This window comes from Thermobia domestica, chromosome 6 (genome assembly GCF_964235325.1).
Source record: "Thermobia domestica chromosome 6, izTheDome1.hap1.1, whole genome shotgun sequence".
Classification (NCBI taxonomy): Eukaryota; Metazoa; Arthropoda; class Insecta; order Zygentoma; family Lepismatidae; genus Thermobia; species Thermobia domestica.
In genome coordinates this window covers 202,390,632-202,404,200 of record NC_137459.1, presented here as the reverse complement: position 1 = coordinate 202,404,200, position 13,569 = coordinate 202,390,632, and the positions used below count along the sequence as shown (strand labels likewise).

The window sequence follows — 13,569 nt, the reverse complement described above, 5'->3', positions numbered from 1 at the left end:
ATTTTAGCATGTGACATGTAGCACAGAGATACTGCAAACCATATTAATAAATTAGATAATATAAATGCAAATGCTGGATTCAAAAACGTGCTAATATGGTTAAAAATATTAAAGTTTTGAAATAAACGGGCGTCTTCATACTGACATTTTAAGTTTAGATCGTATTCGTCCAAATAATGCAAGTTTATGTGTAAAGTTACATCGCAGTAAAGATAGTTTTTGCTTAATGTCCGGTGAAAATACAAGTTATAAAGTTGCACCTGAGGAAGTTATTCTACATGTAAGCCGCATTGATGTAACTGCAGATTTAGCTATGGAATTGAATATGCGATTGTTTTCGAAAACGGTCAAGTTACCTCTGACAAGATTAGAGACAAGATCTTATACTATACTCGCACGAGTAAATTCTTAGAACCTTGATGATCTCCTGGGTAATGTGCCTAACGGTTTGGATATTGGTTTCGTCTCCAACACAGCCTTCAATGTGAAACCACATCTTAATCCCTATGAATTTCAAACCTTTAACGTTAGAAACTGCAGTTCAAGCTGGATCAAAGTCATTTCCTCCCAATCCACTCACCCTCGATTTGAAAAGCGATTTATACTTTCTAAGTTACTATACTTTGATTTCATGTACTGGTATATATTACCAAATTTTTTTCACAATGTTACTTTTGACGAATGTCCAAACGGTTATGCTCTCTATGCTTTTATTCTGTCTCAAACAGGACCTTTAGATTATAATGCGTTGAAGGTTGTTCACGGCTCCTTGTAAATTAAAAAAAATATCATTTTCAGAAACTTTACCTGAACGTGTTACATGCATTGTGTATGCACAATTTGATTCCTTAGCACAAGGAGACAAAAATAGAGATATTTGTACTGATGACACCTTCTAATTTATTCAGTTGAGTACTATGAGGTTTGTTATACATTTCCCCGCATCCTGTAAAAATGACGATGAGTTTACTGTAAAGGAGCTTGGCATTGTAAATCCTGACTTTCGGTTCCTACAAAATCTGATTTTAAAGCTCCATATCCTGTAAATAAATCATCTGCGCCTATCATACATACAAACATATATTTAAGTGATAATATGTACAACATTAACTGGCACAAGGGCGACGTAGAGTATTCACATCTTAAGGAAATACTTCAAACGCATACACTTTAAACATATATACTTCAAACAAATTTTTCAAGTACTACAAAGATATAGACATATGGAATAACTAGAAAGTGTTTTCTTCAAGACATTCTTCAAATAAATGTTACAAATTTAGATGAAATAGTCTGTCGAAAATATACTGAATTAAGTTTCCACGTTCACAAGTGTGGCATAAATACAACTATTCGTACAATATAGGCGCAGCTCATGAAACATTGCTGAATATTGAATATGTGGAAATGTATGATTATGTTTTGAATGTGATAACAGTGATAATTACTAACCTACTACTACAACTAAAAATAATCTTCATCATGAATAATGATGAGTTGTTAAAAGTGTTTCTAGATAATAAAGTGATTGGTACAAGTGTTACTTGGATTTATTCTATTGAGAGACTTACTGGAACTTTAGAACCTCCTGATGAACATGTTATTAATCTTGATAAACCTAATTCAAGTGGATCACTTTGGGTTGCGGTGTAAATTGATGAAAAACAACAAGAGTATTATTTTGATACTCTTGCTATGGACATTTCGAAGCAAATAAAAATATTTATCAAGAAGGTACTAAAATATGTTTTACAAATATTCAACGCTATCAGCACGATTATTCTGTGTTGTGCGGATATTTTGTTATATTCTTTTGCATCATTTTATTCGTATTCAATTATTTGAAAAATAATGATTTTATAGTTTAGAGACAGGTAATTTTTTTAAATAAAAATCATTTTTATATTTTTATTTTCATTTTATATATACATTTGTAAACTTTTTAATTATACATATCCAATCTTTAATTGAATATTTTTTTAAAATACATCCCTGCATTTTATTTACAAATGCTAAGAAAAACAAAGCAATTACATTCTTCACCACGCAGAAGTTAAAGCTGACCCTCGTTCATATTTGCACCCATAATTATACGGTTGTGCATTATGATATGTACATCCTGATTTCTTTACAGTCCTTGTGTGAAAAGAACAATATTCGTTAAATGTGCTCCACATAATTTATTTAATGAAGGACAACGTTTTATTTATAAATCAATGACACTTTGGAAATATTCCCTAATTTGGAAATTTGGACACACTAATGGAAATATTCTCTTAATCCAAAGAGATTTCTCTAAGTCTTTACAATAAAAGGTTGAATTATTTTCACATAATTGATACACAATGTTCCGTAGGTGTGGTACAGTATATCCAGTTTTGCTATTCCTCTTTAACCCCTTCCGGATCCTATGGTACAATTTGTACCATACACATTTTTCATGGTACATTGCGTTATTTCTCTTCTATTTGAGCTTTTTCGTCGGTTTTTTTTGTTTTCCAAGTCAAGAGGCCATGTAAAAAACATTGCGTATGGTTTCAGACCGTCAGGCGTCCAGACATAGGAGGTGATGACGTCATAAATCAAAAATTTCTTTTCTCATTTTCTAAGCGTATGTTCAATAATTTTGGCGGGCTTATTTTTCTACGTAGAAGATTGAAATTTTGCACAAACATTCAGTCCACCAAGTAGTATTTACCAGATGTTTTGTTCCGATATCAGTGCTAAAACAGGGGGCAACCAGAGGGGAAAATGGGTGAAAAAAGGGATATTTTTAAACCCAAAATCCCGTTTTTCGTCATTTTCCCGCCTCACATACATGATGGGGACACGTGAGTCATATCGTCTGAAAGGCAGTTCCATTCTAAAAAGAATGACGGTCGAATTATTATTCTAGGGTAATTAGGGACGTCTCAGTGAATTTTTTTCAAAATATACTTCTGTATAGGGTAACATGGAGAAATTTCTGAATATTTTTTCTGGCGGGTCTATTTTTGCACCTAGAAGATTGAAATTGTGCACAAACATTCAGTCCACCGAGTGGTATTTAACGGATTTTTTCAGATTTCTGCGTTAAAACAGGAGAGTCCAGCGGGGCTAAAAGTTGAAAAAAAGGGACATTTAGACCAAAAATCCCTTTTTTCTGCAATTTCCTGCCTTAGATACATGATGGAGACATGTGAATGGTACCGCCTGAAAGGCAGTTCTTTTCAGAAGAGAATATGGGCGACACATGACCCTAGGGTAATTAGGGATGTCTCAGGAACTTTTTCCCCCTGAGATCATAGTGTTTTGTGGTAATTTGGGGCATTGTGGGAAATTTTGATAAAATTTCTCCCTCCCTTACTATTCAAGATAGAAACTTGAAATTTGGCACACACGTTCAGTATACCAAGTACTATTTCTCAGATCTTTTATATGGCTACGATCACACAGGGGGGTCCAGGGGGGCCAAAATTCGAGAAAAAAATGTCCCTCCAAAACATTCTCTTTGACATTTTCCCGCTTCTGGTATATGGTACGCGCATGCAAGTGGTACCATTTGAAAGCCAGCTCTATTCTGAAGAGAATGAGGTATGAACCATGATGCTAGGATAAACAGTGACGATTCAGTACCTGCTTGACTGAAAGTCTAAAAAACTAGCCCAAAAAGCCAGGATCCGGAAAGGGTTAAACCATGCAAATTTAATGTTAACCAGTCACCTTTTTTGGCATTATAACGGTATTATATTCTATTGGTGATGTTACCAAGGAATGGTAATTTACTGTATCATCAAATGCAGTTAAGCAAAATTCACGAATGATAAATTCGTTATCAGACACTTTAAACTTGAATATCAATAATATGCTGATTTACGCATTATGGAATTTAATTTGCGCGCCGAATGAAAAACGGTATAATTTGTCTAATAATCTTTGTAATTTTACAAAGATCACAAGTTTTACGCATAAAGCATATGAATGAAATTTCGCTATATTCTTGTTCATACACTTCAAAGATTTCATTAAATTTTTTTTAAGAGATAAACATTTCGTTGCAAATGTTCGAGTATTACGACGATGAGTACAATAATGAAAACTATTTAACTTGCATTCCTTGCATTCAATTGGATTATTACGTAAGTACACATTTATAGCTTTGAGCACATAATTTACATGAATGTTTCAGCACTAGAATGAAACACTGGAACTATTCGAATACATTTCTTCAATTTGGGATGTCTGATTTCCTTGTCTTTTCTTATTAAAACGTCCTGCAATTCGTGGAGATAGTCTACGTCATTTAATGATTGCACACATGCTTCAAGATCTTTTTCTCTTGTTAACGTTCCAATTATAAGTGTATTTCCATACAAATAAAACACATAATCTTCAACACTACTACTTGCTATAATACTCCAAGCACGGATTTCCAATGGCTTTGGGCGTGTCATTCAATCGTGAGCATTATCATGATAAGATCCCTGTCTACAATCATCGCATATTAATATATCATTGAAATCCCATTTTTCAATAGCCTTCTTTATACATTCACGGTCTACATTTTGACTACTAGAACTAAACTCCGAATTCTCGATGTTCTGGATAACATAGGCGGAGATGATGGTGGTGTTCGTGAAACTCTTAGCGGTACTGATTCTATTTAATGAATATCAAATTCTTCATCTGACGATGATTCATATATTTCTCTTTCAGCATCAGATGATGCTTCAGTCTTTAGATTGCAAGGTTCAGCTTTCTCAAAGGAGTTCACGATGTATCTATATATAAGAATCTTTCCTATGACTTATAAGAACTCTACTCATACCCGCAAGGTAATCACTTGTTGAGCCTTCCTGGCGCCAATCTTATTTTCTATTGGCCTTTGGTATAGCGTCATGTTTCAACACATGACTGCAACTATACAATAGCAATTTCACCCTTTCGCGGCACCAATCATCTTTTCTATTGGCCTTCGTCATCATGTCATGTTTCAACACGTAACAGTAACTCTACAATACCTACGATCACTGTCTCTCTTCCACGCAACCGTTTTCCGAAAGCACGCGACAACCTCTGTTAATTCCTTGAGTCCAGTAGAGGCAAATGTATCAGCTCAGCGCTCCGTACACATTATGATATCTTCAAGTAATATTTGACACATTACAAATATGTACAAACAAGTCCCGCATGAATGAAGTTTATCCCCTCCCAGTTAGTTTTATTTTTTAATATGTTCACACTGTAATCTTTACTCAATCACAAAATTTTTTTCAGCGTTTCCAAAAGGAAGCAAATCTGTTAATATTACGAGACATTAAAACATACGATCTGAGAAAAATTGTGGGTTCAAGATTATTTTTATATTAATATCATTCTCACGGATCGAATTAGAATTTTATTCGATCTACGAAGTCTTAATATGATCATACTTAAATAATTTCGTTTCGAAACTCGTTTCTAAAAGTTGCGATGCAGTAAAAATTAAACAAAAAACTTCCTATGAAATTTTAATATGATCACACAGTGTTCTGAATTTCCCAAGCAAATTATCAAATTAAAGTAAATAATACGATAAAATAAAAGCTTGACATCGGTCATTCATTACAGGGCAATGTTAAAATTCCGCCCTAATCCCCCTGTTAAAATAACAAGCTCTTAATTTTTCCCATGAGATTGCACCAGGAATCGATCGAACTAAAGTTAAAATTGAGTATATTATGCATTTATTTCATGGATCACAGCATAGCTTGTCTAAAGAGTTTGTACATGTAAGAAACAAATAATACGAATGCAATAAAAATTCTACAGGGACCATTCTTCTTCAGAAGGTAATCTTTACATGGGGTAATAGAGACCATTTTCTTATTCTTCTTCTACAGGGACCACGATGAAAATGACATCATTTTGACTTTACCAACGCGGTCATATTTTAACAACGAGTATTCTTATAAATAATACGATAGAAATAATCATTCTACAGAAACCATGATAAAAATGTTATTATTCTGATTTTATCAAGGTGGCTATATTTGTCAAGAGTATAAAAAACACATGATCACCTTAAAAGCAATTAAGAACATCGTCAAACACTTTCCCTAACGGTACATCAATCCACTTTCCCTAATGGTACATCATGTGAAAGCAAGAAAACGCGGGAAAACAAACAGCTTTGTCGAATAACGGGATTTGTTTACGTTCTCCTCCATTGCTACTCATGTAAAAGTTTTAAGAGACTTTTGTAATTTACGTACTTCCAAATAAGATATACACATAACACCCTAGTTTAGAAATCTGAAAGGAATAATTATTTTTCCTTTGTCGAAAAAAAATCTGAATATTGTTCAAACATGTGTAGAGAGAGAGCAGACCATAACACTCACAACCAAAGCTTATACATTCAGAAAATGTCTAAACCCACACCAATGGTCAATGGCCCCACAAAAATGAACAAAATCTCCGAAATGAATGAACGGCCATAAGCTCCACACTAAAATAATGTCAAAACGCCCGCACAATAGGTCAAAACCTCTACACAAATGCACAAAACTCCAACACTTAACAACTGTCATAATCTCCACATAAATGAGAAAGAAAACACGCATAAATGTCCAATCCATCACACGCAGAAATCGTAAAAATCGGCACATAAGTGGTCAAAATCTCCATATAATTGAACGAATCCCCCACACTTCGAAACAACGAAAGTTCCACCGTGGTAATCTTCACATGTAACTCTTTGTGGGATGCAATGAGACTCCAACTCTAACGAAGCTTATTTTTTCGAATTTCGAAAAGAAAGGACTTTTGAAGGGAAATTTTCATGTTTATCAGAAAATTCTTTTCTTTCATACGTTATATACACATGAACTTGGTACCATTTAAAATCTTGTTTCATTCTGAAAATAATGACGTATAGACCATGATTCTTGGATGAATAGAACTGTGTTTAGAAACTTATTTTATATATATGTCTCACATTTCCTTATTTGTATATGAAATTCGGTATTGTCAAGCAGGTTTCAGAAATATTTTCCATCGTAACTATTCTAGATATTGGAATAAAACTTGGAAAACACATTACATATAGCCGATTGCATTTTGCGAGGTAGATTATATTGACGTGGCTGTAGCCAGGATTGTTTCAAAGAGCACTAAATTTAAAAAAAGTCTTCAGGGAAAGTTCTCTATTTCCCCCCGAATTTCCCTTCTCTCGTTCATCATGCTCACATGCGCATGATACCATTTGATAGCATGTTTGATTGTAAAGAGCACGACATCTAGTCCACGATACTCGGAGCAACAGTATTGAAGATGTAGCTACTTAACTAAAAGTCAACATTTTCCTGAAAAAAATTGCAAGTCTAAAATTGTTAAGCGGGTATAGAAGAAATTAAGAGGAGGAGGGATGCGGATTTTTCGGGAAATCCTCACATTGCGATCTAATATTCCTGAAAATCAGCTTTTTACTAATTAGTTTCAACACAAAACCTTTATTGACTGGACTATCAGCCCGGGACACTAGGATTAGATACGCGGTGGGAGATTATGTGGTTTAGGTCATCTAGGTCTATGTTTCACGTAAGTTAAATTCCAAAGAACTCTGATCTCCGTTCGAAAAAAAGTCGAGAACAGATCCGAAATACTGCTTGGAGTTTAGATTCAAAGTAATTAGCAAAGCCGAGAACAATGTTCTTGTGACCGAGCAGAACCCTCGTTAGTCACTCAAGCAAAAAGTAACTGAACTCCTTACGGTGTCAAAGTCACGAAAATACATCTTTCAAATTATTGGAATGAGAACCGATTTGCGTTATGTATTTTGGGCAGAAACTAACTCATCTTTTCCCTCGAAGAATAACTTACCTTCGATCACAGTGGGTATTGGAGGTCTTTGATTCACTAGAAGACCAATGGAATTTGTTTTCGACATTAGTAGAAAACATGTTATAATTATTTTCTCATTGCTTCTCTTCGTGTGGGCGGGACCACGGTGAGTCAGTTGTAGAGCGTTCGCCTCTGGTGCATGGGGTCCCTGGTTCGATACAAGCTCGCGCCAAGTGGGCTTTGTGGTGGACAAACCCTTGTTTCTGGGTTTTCCTCGGAGTTCTCCCGTTTCCTCCCACTTTCTTCATTCCACCATTTCAATCATTTCTCATCATCACCGTCTGGTTTAGCCTAGCTGACATAATCATGGGACGTAAGACTCAAAGATTTCATTTCATTTTTTTATGTAGCAACAATTTGATATAAAATCATGGTTGCTATACGATGAATTTGAAGTAAGTTAACAAAAGGATGTTAACATATTTACAGGCTAGAGGGAGAAGCATACACAAATCAGCTGAAACAAGGATTTTGTCGAATTGAAAATGATAAGAATTGGACTTGTCATGGCTGCCTGCAGTGGGGGACACTTGCCTTCTGTATTTTGAAGTGTCCAGTCCTTGGAAATATATGTCCAATCATACTGATTCGCTTTCACATACTATAGTACTGAATATACAGGTTGTCCCAAAAGTCCCTTAACAGCGGTGCTAGAAGCGTGTAGTCCAGAGTTTGGCATGATTTGACGATATAGTAATGTTGTAAGGGTGAAGAACTTGATTGTTGTGGGTGACCATGGCGGCGGCCATCTTGGTGTCCGCTATATTATATTGAGGTATTTTTTTTAAATGGAAAGGTATATGTGTGACACATAATTTTAGGCTACAATATCAGAAGAAACACGAATATAAAGTCAGGTTTTAGATATCTTCAATATGATCAAAAGTTATTGCTCTAGAAAATGTGTTCAATGTGGTCGCCATGCTCCTGCAAACACATCCATATGCGATTCTCTCACGGACGGCAAACATTCAAGAATTTCTGGAGTTATAGCGTCACAGGTCTCAGTGATCAGTTGTCGGAAGTGACGTATGCTACTTATTGGAACTGCATAAACCATGGACTTCAGATGACACCACAACTAAAAATCAAGGGGAGCAAAGTATGTGGACCTGGGTGGCTACTCCGTTCGTTTTCGTCCGCCAATCCACCGGTGAGGAAATTGGACGTCACGGAACTGCCTAACCATGGTCCCGTACTAAGGTGGTGTACCATCATGTTGAAAAACTTGTAAGAAAATCCATCGACCTACACGATGAAAGTAAAATATGATCTCGTATGAAGTGGATGTAGTGTCTGCATTCAGTGTCCTCTCAGTGGCTCTATGGTATGGGTATCTCATATTCCACACGATGACAGTCCATGACTATTCTGTCCCAACCACTTTTCATTGGTTTACCTAGTGTGGGTTGTCCGTGGACTAATAACGCATGTTTTGTCGGTTGACCTCACCGTTGGTATAAAAATATGGCTCATTGTTAGGCAAAATGTTTTGCCCGAAGTCAGGGTTCATTTCAAGTTAATCGCCAAACCCAGTGCGGGATCCAGAATTTTCTGAGGGGCGGTGCCCCGAGACCAAAATAATCAATCCTGCTGAAACTCTTCAAACTGACATTTGACAACATTTTTTACTCCTGACAACGCCGATCCATAGAACGGAGGAAAGTATTTTAAAGAGGCTGTTATGCAGTATAAAGTTCGCTCCTGGCTTCAGTTTTTTTTTCGTACTTGAGATATGTTGTATTATTTTGTTTAGTGAATCATTTTCCTTCAACCTTTAGAAAATCGACTTAAACTATTCCTTTTGCAATGCTTTGCATTCTTTTAGGACCGAAACGGAAACGTGTTGACAGATAGTTTCGGAAAGTGTTGTTTGTTAATTACTGCCTTCTCATTTAGGATAGTGTATATTTATAACAAAGATGGAGTGCACGTGCACCGGTGCACCTCCTAAGTCCGGCCTGGTCACACCACTCGCAAAATATAAAATCTTCTCTCAAGATCATCTTCACTGAGATATTGTTGCATTTGCATCCTGTATGTATTTCAAGAAACATAATAGCCGACACTAGTTAACACTTAGCTTACTCTTCGGCTCAACTCGGCATGCTTTCACGCTTGCTACCTTAGAATGGTTAAACGTCAGAGTCTGTATATTAGCATGAGAATATGAAACATCCTATAAACAGATTTGGTATATCCTTGTTTTGATGTATCGCAGGGTTCTTCTCTGGAAGCTTAGCAGAAATCCGAAATATCTCGTATTTAGCAACATAGATTTAACGTATATAACCTCAAAAATGTCAGTTTTTATGTTGCACTTGCTAAGCTCGGTTTACAGACGTCATTACTTAAAGTTAATATTGTTGGAGCGGTAGTTGAAAGTTATTTTTGTTTTGACATAAGTCATGTACTAATCACAACAGAATCATCATTAATATTATTTTCGTTGTTGATAACTATGGAGAGGCGACTACAGACCCTAGCTAAGGTCTCAAACTTCCAGAAAGTTTGAGTTGTCTGATTTTATGAATGTATAAAATTCGAATTAAAATTACCCCCAAAATTATCTGCGACACATTGTCATAGTGCTATGACTACCGGCCTGGGTGGACGGACCTAGAAGCCATTGATTAAATGAATTTCATCAGCAGCACAAAAAAAGTGAGATGCTTTCGGTTCGCCTCATATCCTCATCGTTACTACAGTAATTGTAGTTTCCACTGGCTTAGTTGGCATTTTCTTTTTATATGCATTTTAAACAAAGTTGTTTGATATTTATCATTCAAACTAATGCACATAATCTTATATCTATTTTTCAACATACTATTTTTCATTATTTTTAATCCTTCGGATTCCTCATGTTAAAATTTTATATGTGAAATAATTATGTAATCCATTAAAATCTAAACCGAAATCAAACAACTCGAGGTGAACCGAACTCAGGAGCTCCCGGCATGTAGAAAACCGGCTCTGTTGATAAGCTGAGCTGTCCCTGGTTTAGCCCGACCCAGAAATATAGTTATCACTGTCCCCTAGACTTTGGACTAGCCCGTTCAAATTTAGTTTAGATCCAGACATTAGTTATTGAGAAACAAAGTATCGTTATTCGTAAAGTCACCTAAAAATGTATTCGACGAATCTCTGCCCAATCCGGTGTTAGCAAGAGTTCGACTAGCAGGATTGCGCAAGAACAATTCGATTTCTCCACGCGGCTATTGTGTTTCCTGAAATACATACAAGATGCAAATGCAACAAAATCTCAGTGAGGATGACCCTGATAGAAGATTTTATTTTTGTGAGTGGTGTGTCCAGGCTGGACTTAGGGAAGTGCACCGGTGCACGTGCACTCCACCTTCGTTGTAAATATACACTATCCTAAATGAAAAGCTAGCAATGAAAAGCAACACTTCCCGAAACTATCTGTCAACACATTTCCGTTTCAGTCTTAGAAGAAAGCAAAGCTTTGCAAAAGGAATAGCAAAAGTCGGTTTTCTAAAGGTTGAAGAAAATGATTCACAAAAAAAAAAAAAAAAAAAAAAAAAAATGTCAAGTACGGTAAAAACAGAAGCCAGATGTTTCATATTCACATGCTAATATCCAGACTCCGACGTTTCACCGTTCTAAAGTAGCAACCGTGAAAACATGTCGAATTGAGTCGAAGAGTAAGCTAAGTGCTAACTATGTGTAGTTCGATTTGTGTTTCCTGAAATACATAGAAGATGCAAATGCAACAATATCTCAGTGAGGATGATCCTGATAGATTTTGTTTTTGTGATTGTTGTGTCCAGGCCGGACTTAGGGGGGTGCACCGGTACTTCAAATTTCAAGATCACTCAATTCAAGAAACATATTCTACCCCTTTCATGAAGCACATGATTTACAAATTAACAAGTCGTCTTCAGTCACAGATTTCAAACATTAGCTTCTCTCGTTGTGTACGACGACAAATCTTTTTTAAAAGTGTCTAGTACTTATCCACACAGTAACCAGTTGTAAAGTTACCATCATAATCCTTAATTTAGGATTTAGAATTTAGATTTTTGGGCTTTAGGCATCTATGGCCATTTAGCTTGTCACGTGTGAGACGACGTCCCAATGCTAGTACACTATTCGATGAGAGGGAAGGAAAGAATCGACATGGGACCTGTGAATTAGGTAGCATCCGTGTGACGAGGAAAACCCAGGAAAACTTTATCCAGGATGGTTGGCCTGGAAAACGTTTTTACCCTTTTTTCGACCGAGTGTCCCCACTGCGAATCCATATTCCTTAATCATTCGACGATTAATTGCTTCTGCATTATGCACCCTCACGTAGTTTACATTTGGCCGGCGCTTCAAATACACTCGATATGTTTTCACGCACACTAGTTCAAAAAGATTGAATAGCAGAGTGTGTATTTTGTTATGAGGGATGTACGACTTCCAATGAACAGATCTGACTTATAAGCGTTTTGTCATGTTACGTAGTTCTCCTCTGGTGGTTTAATAAAGGTAAATATATATATATATATATATATATATATATATATATATATATATATATATATATATATATATATATATATTGAAACTTAAAAGTTGAGTATACAGCAATGACATTTTCCAATATTCTGTCCTTCATAACTTTAGACTTCTTACCGAATTTAACGGAGATGGATATAGCATTTTGGATTAAACAAATACTATCCTTAAGAAATTAATTAAATTCCACAACTATTCATTGTTTAATTCTAAAGATTCATAAGATTAATGACGTTAAATTCGAAAGTAAAAGAAGAATGACAATCTTAAAAATAAATAAATAAATAAATAAAATAAATCGAAGTATTTCAAAAATATGAATAATTGTGCAATTTAGACTTCTGTAACTGTTCCACGTCATGTTCTTTATTACGTGGAAGTTGTAGTTTTGACCCTAAGAATGTGAATTTCACTTTTATATTCAATTTAAAAAAAATTGCAAAATATTCTCCCATTTTATATTCAAACCAATGGGCATTATCATATAACGTTTCGGAAAATTTTCTCTCCATTGCTCTTGACCCCTTTACTTGTCCGTGTTGTAATTTTATACGTGAAGTGAGTAAACGATCCATTAAAATCAAAGCCGAAACATAAATATGGAAAATCTTATATTTTAGGCAAACTTTTACCCGAAAATTTGGACCGGTTCTTTTGACCAAGCTAAAATTCAGTGAGTAGACTAACTGAGGTGTGTAGAATCGATTGAAGTTATTTTACAAGAATAAAATTAAATTTGAACTCAATAAAGCAAAACACCTCAAGGACTCTATAGATTGGGCAAAATTTACATTCCCATAACCCTTGACCCTCTTGCTTGCACAAGTTGAAATTTGATATATAGACTAATTAAGAAGTAAGGAATCTAATAAACGAAAAATGAAATTAAAATATGAAAGGCACCTAAAAGTACTCATATTTGGGGCAAAACTTTGATCATCATAACTTTTGTCTTCCCAATGTGACCGTTTTAGGAACTGATCATTTAACAAAATAACTGTTTGCTTTTGACGGTGTAGTCATATTATTTTGACGATTGCATAATTTTGATATTTTTACGAATTGATTGTTCTCTATGTTTTACAATGTGTCTTGTTAGGAACTGACTGTTTCCCTTGACGACGTGACAATTTTGATCAAGTACCCTGTTCTCTATATCAGACATTTAAATGCTAGCACAAA

General features: G+C 35.4%; 1 protein-coding gene across 2 annotated transcripts in view; it reads left to right on the top strand.

Moving 5' to 3' along the window:
* The window catches only part of LOC145688406 (senecionine N-oxygenase-like), a 299,767-nt gene that overhangs the window by 238,188 nt on the left and 48,010 nt on the right, over positions 1-13,569 (top strand). The gene's annotated exons all lie outside the window — the stretch shown is intronic.